At 52.7% G+C, this 9,055-nt stretch overlaps 1 non-coding gene across 1 annotated transcript; it reads left to right on the top strand.

The window, feature by feature from the left end:
• Nucleotides 1-4,217: 4,217 nt before the first annotated feature.
• LOC112836188 (U4 spliceosomal RNA) lies at nucleotides 4,218-4,362 on the top strand. The gene has a single exon (XR_003211416.1). It is a non-coding gene; the product is annotated as a U4 spliceosomal RNA (small nuclear RNA).
• The last annotated feature ends 4,693 nt before the right edge of the window (nucleotides 4,363-9,055 follow it).

The raw sequence follows: 9,055 nt of genomic DNA, 5'->3' as shown, positions 1-9,055 counted from the left end.
CCAGGTCCGAGGGCGGCCGCCGCACGTCGGCTCCGGCTCGGGGCTCCGGCTCGGGCTCCGCCCCCTGTCCGCCGCGCGCTCCCCAGCCCGCAAGCCCCGGCCCGCCCGGCCTCTCCGCCCCCTCAGCCCCCAGCGCTGCCCCCGCCGCGGGAGCTGGGTGCGGCCTGCGGCGCCGCAGCCCAGCAACGCGCCACCCTATAGGCCCACCCCGCGCCGCGCCGCCCAGCAACGCGTCTTGCGATTGGCTGACCGCTAGGAGGGCGGGCAGGGAGGGGGCGAGGCTCGCGCGGCGAGGGGGCGGGCAAGGGCGGAGGCCCCGCCTGCGGCCGCCGCGAACCACAGGGACCCCTCTGGGTGTGGTCCCGCCCGCCCACGGCGCTGAGCGGAGGGTCTGGCAGCACTGGCTGCCCGGGCGGCAGCGTCGGGACGGCGGGTCGCAGCCGCACAGGCCTCGTCGCTGACGCAGGCGGGCCGGCTGTGCCAGCAGCGCCCGCTGTCCCAGAACCGCTCGTGCACTCGCTTGTTGTCACTGGACAGACTCTCGTGGAGGCCCCCCGCGGGCCAGGTGCCCGGGATGGGCAGCAGAGCGTCCTAACGGCCCCGTTTCAGGCCAAAGGGGCCCTCGAGCCCGGGGCCCGGCCCCTCCCTGCCCACCTCGTACACTCCTCCAGCAGACGGACCCTTGGACCCTGCGCCCCTGTGTCCGGCCCTGTACTAGTCTCTGCCCAGAAGCACCGCCCCCCTCCCGGGTGGGCGGGGTCACAGGCAGCGTTTGGGGCTGGCAGCCAGGGTGGAGTCAGGACAGCGGGGTCTGTGGATGGCGATAAGGCTCCACCGACAGGGAGGCTGCCAGCTGCCCAGGGCCTGGTCTGTCGATTCTGGATGAACAAGCACCGGTCACCTCCGCAGAACCAGTAGTAGGAGTCTAAGGCCAGGGCATTGGCAAGATCAGGCCGCCTGCCAGTGACCTGGAGGCTAGCCCAGACCAGCACCTTCCCCTACCCTCTGGCTCCTCTTGTCTCATCTGGGCCCAAAAAAAGCCCAGGACACAGAAGCAGAGCTTCTTGTTCCCTTTATACCATAGGAAGCTGAGACCCAGCACTGGGCAGGGCAAGCACAGTGTGGCACCCGGGCCTTCCTTCCCAGCAGGGACCTCTTTGGCTTTGCCCAAAGAAGGGTCAGGGATATTGTCCAGGGATAATAGTCTGTGACCTCTGATCTCAGGGCACTTCTGCACAAGACTCCACAATTCTACATCACCCATTGTTTCCCTTGCACCCAGGAACAAGGCCTGGAGCTTTAGAGCTTTCAATGAAGGGGGAGCCTGGGTGGCTCAGTCAGTTAAGTGTCGGCTCTTGATTTCCACTCGGGTCATGATCTCAGGGTCCTGGGATCAAGCCCTGGGTCAGGCTCCCTGCCCAGCGGGGAATCTGCTTCTCCCCCTCTCCCCCTTCCTCTGCCCCTCTCCCACTAAAAAAATAAATCTAAAAAAAAAAGAGCTGTCAGGGCTTGCTCAAGGAAGGAAGGGACGGAGGGAGGAGTAGAAGATTGAGCATGTTAAATAGACGCAAAAAAGACCCAGATCAAGCTTCTAAAGGTGGAAAATACACTGAATGGGATTAACAGCACATTAGACACAGCAAAAGAAAAAGTGAACTGGAAGACATGGAGAAAGTAAATGAAATACAGAGAAACAAGCCTGAAAAGAACAAACAGAGCACCGGTGAGTTATGGGACAACTTCAAGAGGCTTCATAAATGTGTAATTGGAGTCCCTGAAAACGGGGGTGGGGGTTAGGAAGAAGACAAATATGACTTGAGGATATAATGACTGAAATTTCTTTTTAAATCTGATGAAAACTACAAACTCACAAATCAAAGCATCTCAAAAAGTAACTCCTGGCTTGCTACTGGTCTCTGGTAGAAATGAAATGTGTCTATGGGACATCAAAAGTGACTCTGAGGCCAGGGGCCCCTGGGTGGCTCAGTCATTAAGCGTCTGCCTTCGGCTCAGGTCATGATCCCAGGGTCCTGGGATTGAGCCCCAGGCTCAATCGGGCTCCCTGCTCAGCAGAAAGCCTGCTTCTCCCTCTCCCACTCCCCCTGCTTGTGTTCCCTCTCTTGCTGTCTCTCTCTGTCAAATAAATAAAATCTTAAAAAGAAAAAAAGTGACCCTGAGGCCAGAATTGCCCATCACTTGGTTCCATCAGGCTACCAAGACATAAAGTCGGGTAGGTACATCATAATCTAAGTGGCAGATCCAGGATTGGAAGGCTTCATGTAGATGCAGAGGTAGGTGGTCCAGACACTTTGTCATCTACCACTATAGCAGCAGTATCTATCAGCTCACACCAGTGGTCTCAGGGATTCCCTGACACAGTGACAGAGGAGCAAAAAGCATGTGCTTGGTTCATAGGAAGGTTGGCTCAATATGTTGGTATGGGCTGAAAATGGCCTGCTGCTGCACTATATCCCCATTCGGCAGCTGCCCTGAAAGACAGTGGTGAGGGGCAGTCACCCCCATAGGCAAAGCTTCAGGCAGTGAATTTTGCCATTCACTTTGTGTGGCAGGAGATGTGGCCTGGACTCATAGACAGTGGTACATGGCTTAGTTGGTTGGTTGGAGCCTGGAAGGAACAATCTGAAAGTTCGGGCACAAAAAGGTCTGAAGACAAGGCATGTCGATGGACCTATGGGAATTGGTACGAAGAGTGAAGATCTTGGGGCGCCTGGGTGGCTCAGTTGGTTAAGCAATTGCCTTCGTCTCAGGTCATGATCTCGGGGTCCTGGGATTGAGCCCCGCATCGGGCTCTCTGCTCGGCGGGAGGCCTGCTTCTCCCTTTCCCACTCCCCCTGCTTGTGTTCCCTCTCTCACTGTCTCTCTCTCTGTCAAATAAATAAATAAAATCTTTAAAAAAAAAAAAAGAGTGAAGATCTTTGTATTGCATGTTAATATTCACCAGTGAGCATCCACCACAGAGGCTCTAAACAACCAAGCAGATAGAAAGGACTGGCCAATGAGCATAAACCAGGCTCTTTCTTCTGACCCCATTGTGCTGGCACAGTGGTCTCCCCAGTGAAGTAATCATGGTAGCAGAGTGGAGGCCATGCATGAGCCCAACAGCATGGGTTCCTTGTAACCAAGGCTGATCCAGCTACCATCACTACCAGATGTAGCCTGTCACCTGTCCCTACAGGAGCCAACCAGTTACTTATTGGCAAGTTGATTACCTTGGATCCCTTCTATTCTAGAAAAAGCAATAATTCATGTTCACTGAGACCGCCATGTAACTGGATGAGGGTGTGCCTTTTCTGCCTGCAATTACTTCAGCACCCCTATCAAGAGCTCACAAAGTGGGGCGCCTGGGTGGCTCAGTTGGTTAAAGCGACTGCCTTCGGCTCAGGTCATGATCCTGGAGTCCCGGGATCGAGTCCCGCATCAGGCTTCCTGCTCAGCGGGGAGTCTACTTCTCCCTCTGACCCTCTTCCCTCTCGTGCTTTCTATGTCTCATTCTCTCTCTCTCTCAAATAAATAAATAAAATCTTAAAAAAAAAAGAGCTCACAAAGTGTCTGATTGGCTGACATGGACTCCCACATAACTGCCTAGTTACCAAAGGATCTGCTTTATGGCAAAGGAGGTATGTAATGGACATAGGACCAGGAACCCACCATTCCTACCAAATATGTGCCATCCAGAAGTTGCTGGCATACTAGAGTGATGGGCTAGCCACATGGAGATTTAGATGAGGCTCCAACTCGGAGATGACACCTGCGAGGTGGGATGCTAGCCCCCAGGAAGCAGTACATATGCTACATCAATTCACCACTTTACGAGACTCTGTCCCTAATACGGACAATACCCAGTGACCTACTTGAGGAATCTGTGCTTCTGTTCTGCAACAGTAAGTGCTCTGAGCCTAGAGATCCTAGAGGTCACCAAAGAGGACGCTTCTACCAGGAGGCATAGTCATGTTGAAACTATGGCTGTCGCCTGATCGCAAGACCATAATGGACAAAGTTATGAAATCCTATGGGCAAACATTAAGGAAGACTCAAATTAATAGGGAGATAGACTGTGCTGATGAGTCAGAGGACGCAATGTTGTAAAGATGTCAATTTTTCCCAAGCTGATTTACAGCTATAATGAATTCCCAATCAAAAGATCAACTGAGTTATTAGTGACACTGATGAGCTGATTTAAAAATTTGTGCGAAAATAGCTTTGTACTGTGGCAGTATCGTAGCCAATGAGGTTTATCTGAAGCGCGATTATTGCTAAAACTTATGTGAAAAAAAAAGTGGGACGGGATGCCTAGGTGGCTCAGTTGATTAAGCATCCAACTCTTGATTTTGGCTCACGTCATGACCTCAGGGTTGTGAGATCGAACCCCGCGTCAGGCTCCATGTGCAGAGCATGGAGCCTGCTGAAGATTCTCTCTCTCTAAAATAAATAAATAAAATATTTTTTTTTAAAGTGGGAGAAAAATACTCATCTGGAAATAGAAAGAGCCACAATAGACAAGACACTCTCAAAGAAGAAAAATAAGGTGAGAACCTATTTAGCAGGTATCAAGACATAATTAAGTGACAGTAACTCAGACAGCTGCTATTGGCATAGGAACAGACAGACAAATGAAATCGAACAGAGTCCAACAACAGACCTACATATATATGGATATATCACAGGTGGCCTTGCAGATGGGGGAGGGGAGCAGATTATAAATAAACAGTGCAGGAATAGGTGGGTAAACCTATGGGGGAAAAAATGAAAGTGAACCCTTACCTCTCGCTGTATGCAAAATAACAATTATAGAGTTGGAGAAGATATTTGCAACACACATTTCTGACAACATCAAGGCTACGTAAAGAATGTATAGATTAACAAGAAAAAGGAACAACGTATAGAAAAATGTGCAAGATATTTGAATAGACACTTCACAGGAGACAAAAATGGTTCATAAACATATGAAAATATGCTCAAGCTCATTAATATTAGCTAAATGCAAATTAAAGCCATAATTATACACCCACCAGACTGACAAAAATTAAAAAAAAATCTGATGATACCAAGTGTCAGCAACAATGTGGAACCAAGGGAACTCTCTTTTATTGCTGTTGGGAGTGTAAACTGGAACAATAAAATTCCTGGAAGACAGTGAAGGGAAGTTCCCAATGCCCTAGAACCCAGGGGTCAGACTCCCAGGTACATACCCTAGAGAAACTCATGCACGCATGCATCAGAAACACAAATAAGACTGTTGCTAGCAGCATTGTCTGGACTTGCCCCAACTGGAAACAAACCAAATGTCCATCTACAATAAAATAAAACCCGTGAACTATGATACAATTATATAATGGAACGGTTTTCAGCAATGAACTTGAACAAACTAGAGCTAAGCCCAGCAATGAGGACGCATCCCAAAGACATCATGGGCAAAAGAAGCCAGCTGTCAAAGCTTTCATCTGCACAATTCCATTCACATAAAATACGAAAACAGGAAACCACCGTGATGGATGTATAATTGAGTGGTGAAAGCTTTATAGCGGAATAAGAACGCGAGCCTCCCCAAAGCCAGGGCAGGGGTTGCTGCAGAGACTGGGAGGGGCGGAGCTGTGATGGGGAGGGCACATTGGTGTTGGAGAGACTACCTCTTGACGGGATCATAAATATGTTCACCTCATAGCAATTTGTTAGGCTGCACATTTGTGCTTGGCTCATTTTTCCAAATGTGTGTTTTGCTCTACGGGAAATCAAAGGAAAAAGGAGTATGCTTCAGCTCTGAGCAGCTCAGAGTGTGGCCAGAGCTGAAGCCGGAGGGTGATGCAGGGGCAGCTGTTAGGCAGCCCCTAAGGATTCATGAGGAGCAAAGGAAGGTCTGAAGGAAGTGGATATGTTTGGGGTCTGCCCTGTGTCCCAAGACTCTCCCTCTGGTGGGAGTGTGCTAGAAGGTAGCCTAATGGGAAACGACCACTTCCAACCATCCTCAAGCGTCACTGTCCCCCTGGACTGGAGCCTTCCCTGAGGTCCCCCATCAGGCAGTCTTTTCCAGGGGGAGGAATAGGGCATGCAGGCAGAGACAGGGAACTGGATGTGCCAAGCTGCCCAGTGGGGGGCTTGGTGCCACTGGGTCACAGCCAGAGACAGAGACCCTCCTCCCCTCACTGCCTCCTCTAGAGACACACGGATTCACTGTAAGCACCAGCTCTGCCCCGTATTCCCTGCGTGTCCTTTGTGTCCTCCAGGCCTCCCTTCCCGAGGCCAGTCCCGGTGGGCACTGGGCAAGAAGCCCCTCGGCCCCAGGCTGCTGCCTTTTCTTCCCTGAGGCCCTGCCAGCACCACCTGTCCCACCTGGGGTGCAGGGAGAACCTCCTTGGACCAACAGGGGGCGTCCCCCCAATGTGACCCACAGTTGGGGCAGGGACATGGAACCACTCAGGACTTGTTTTTGTTTTTGTTTAAGATTTTTTTTTTTTTTTGGAGGGGTGCCTGGATGGCTCAGATGGTTAAGCATCTGCCTTTGGCTCAGGTCATGGTCCCGGAGTCCTGGGATCGAGCCCCGCATTGGGCTCCCCGCTCGGCGGGAAGCCTGCTTCTCCCTCTGCTTCTGCCTGCTGCTTCTCCTGCTTGTACACTCTCTCCCTGTGTCAAAAATAAATAAAATCTTTATTTTAAAAAGATTTTTTTTAATAAAGATTTTATTTATTTGAGAGAGAATGAGAGCATGAGCAGGGGGAAGGGGCAGAGGGAGAGGGAGAGACGACTCCCCACTGAGCACGGAGCCCGATGCAGACTCAGTCCCAGGACCCTGAGATCATGACCTCAGCTGAAAGCAAGAGTCAGGCGCTTCCCCGACTGAGCTCCGCAGGAGCCCCTCCGGACTTGTTTCATGAGGGCTCTTCTGGTTCTAAAAGCATCTCTGTTTACAATAAAAATCTCTATTAACAGAAAGTAGAGAAGCTCACTCTTTTCAACTGTTAGAAGAGTAAAACCATGTTCAGTCATCGGCTTGGAAAAGCTTCCCAAAGGGTCTGAGCCTTTCTTAGCCCAGGAGCTGGACCAGTCTCTGAACTCACCATGATGCTGGACAAGGCAATGAAGCCTCTCTGAGCCTCAGTTTCTCCACCTGCAAGATGAGGAATCAGACTAGGCCCTGGGTCTATTACCCCCAGACTGGGTCCAGAGGGCAAAGCAGGGGAAGGTAGGCCAGTTTTGTTCCTCCCAGGGCTGTGGCCCCCCAGGCTTAGTCAGGGCACACCCAGGACTGTGTAGACACTCCACATGACTATCAGAAGCCCTGAGGGGAGATGGGAAGGTAGGCAGGGGTGGGGGCCGGGCTCAGAACAGCAAAGGACAGGTCACATGGCAGTAAGTAGCTGAGCTAGAACTTGAATCCAAGCCTCTCTGACCCTCCGTTTTCTCCCCTGTGAAATGGGCACATAGCAGCTTCTTCTCCAAGCAAACTATGTCAGTACCCATGGTGCTCAGTGCCTGGAACCCAGGAAGTACCTGGTAAGTGGTAACCACCCTCCAACACTGTATGAGCAATAGAATGTTCATGGCAGGTCTCAGGAGGGAGCGGATCCCTCCGGCCCCTCCTTTATGCTGGAGACCATGCCTGGGACCCCATCGGCCACCCCCAGCACACACTCTTACAGCTGAGGTCCCGGGTCCCTGGGTCAGTTCACAAGCAGGTGGGAGTCTGTCCTGGGCAGGCCTAGGGCCTGGGAGGAGAGGCTAAAGCCAGTTCAGGCCCCAGGGCGGGCCTTGGGCAGCCACAGGCCTCATCTGTCCAAGTGAACAAAGGCCCCAGAACCCCCCAAACTTTCCAGCTCAGGGGTCTTCAGATACATTTTAGCCGCTGAGCTGGCCACAAGTTAGCTAGAAGTGACAGGGTGTCCCACATGATGCAGTGCATCACTCGCAAGCAGAACCCCCAGGCACTGATGAAACCGTTTTCTGGTCCAAACCCCACTTAGAACTTTTACAGGAAGGGAAGCTGCAGCCAGTAGGGAGCGGCGTGCCTCCATGGGTTCCCCACACTAGTTCAGGGCAGGGAGGGACTGCTGGTTCCCAGAGACTGTGTGGAATGCCTAAAGCTCCCCGTGCCCCAGACTGGACAGTGCCCGTGCTGACACCCCCCTACCCCTGCAGGATTTAGAGGAAACATCTGCAGGGACAGTGCTGGACACTTGGTTCCTGGAAGCAGATGGCTGTCATCCCCCCAGCACCTCTCCCATCCACTGTGGCCTCATCCCTCCCCTCCTCCAGCAAGCCACCCCACACCCCAGACACACCCAAGAGCAGGTAGAAGGAAGTGCAAACAAAGGGCCCTCTCCAGATGATGAATCCCCAGCTGGTGGGGAAACTGCTGTCCTGGGTTTGAATCTCACACAGCGAACTTCTTTCCCAACATAAGACACGGAGAGGATCTGACGCCCCCGGGATCCCAGCCAGCCCTGACCCGAAGTGGAGTCTGTTTCCACAGACAGAACAATCCAGCCTGGATGGGCGTGCCAGGGAGAGTGGCTTCTGGAATTCCACAGCAGGCAGGGAGGGGCGGTCAGGGCCAGACTTGAGCCAGTTGCCCAGAGGACTCGGGCATCCGGGGACCACCATCCCCACCCACACTTAGCCCCTGGGATCTTCCCACCCCTCTGTAGCCATCTCTTCCTCCAGGAAGTCTTCCTGGAGCCCCTAGCGGGGGTTCTGAGCTCCCCACCCAAGCACCCCCACGTGTGCCCAGCTGTGCCCCAGAACTGTTTGTTCATCCAGCAAATGACCCCACGGTGAATGGGGCGCCTTCTAGCTCCACAGTCCTATCGCCTTGAACCTGACCTGTGGCACTTCGGAGCATAGGCTCGAGTCCAGACTGCCCGAGTCTGGGTCCTGTTCTGTTCCTAGCTATGCGCCCAAAGCAAGTTCCTTACTGACCTCTGCCCTGAAGACCACCACTTCTTAGGCTTCCTGTGAGTTGAGCTGCTAGAGTCACTGCTTAGACGTGGGTGTGGCCACTCAGTAAGGCTGCTCACCCTCGTTCCCAATGAAACCCCGTCAC

Source organism: Callorhinus ursinus, unplaced genomic scaffold, assembly GCF_003265705.2.
Source record: "Callorhinus ursinus isolate GAN/ISIS: 27379988/994484 unplaced genomic scaffold, GSC_fseal_2.0 scaffold4, whole genome shotgun sequence".
In the NCBI taxonomy this organism is placed as follows: domain Eukaryota; kingdom Metazoa; phylum Chordata; class Mammalia; order Carnivora; family Otariidae; genus Callorhinus; species Callorhinus ursinus.
This window is presented reverse-complemented; position numbering and strand designations above follow the sequence as displayed.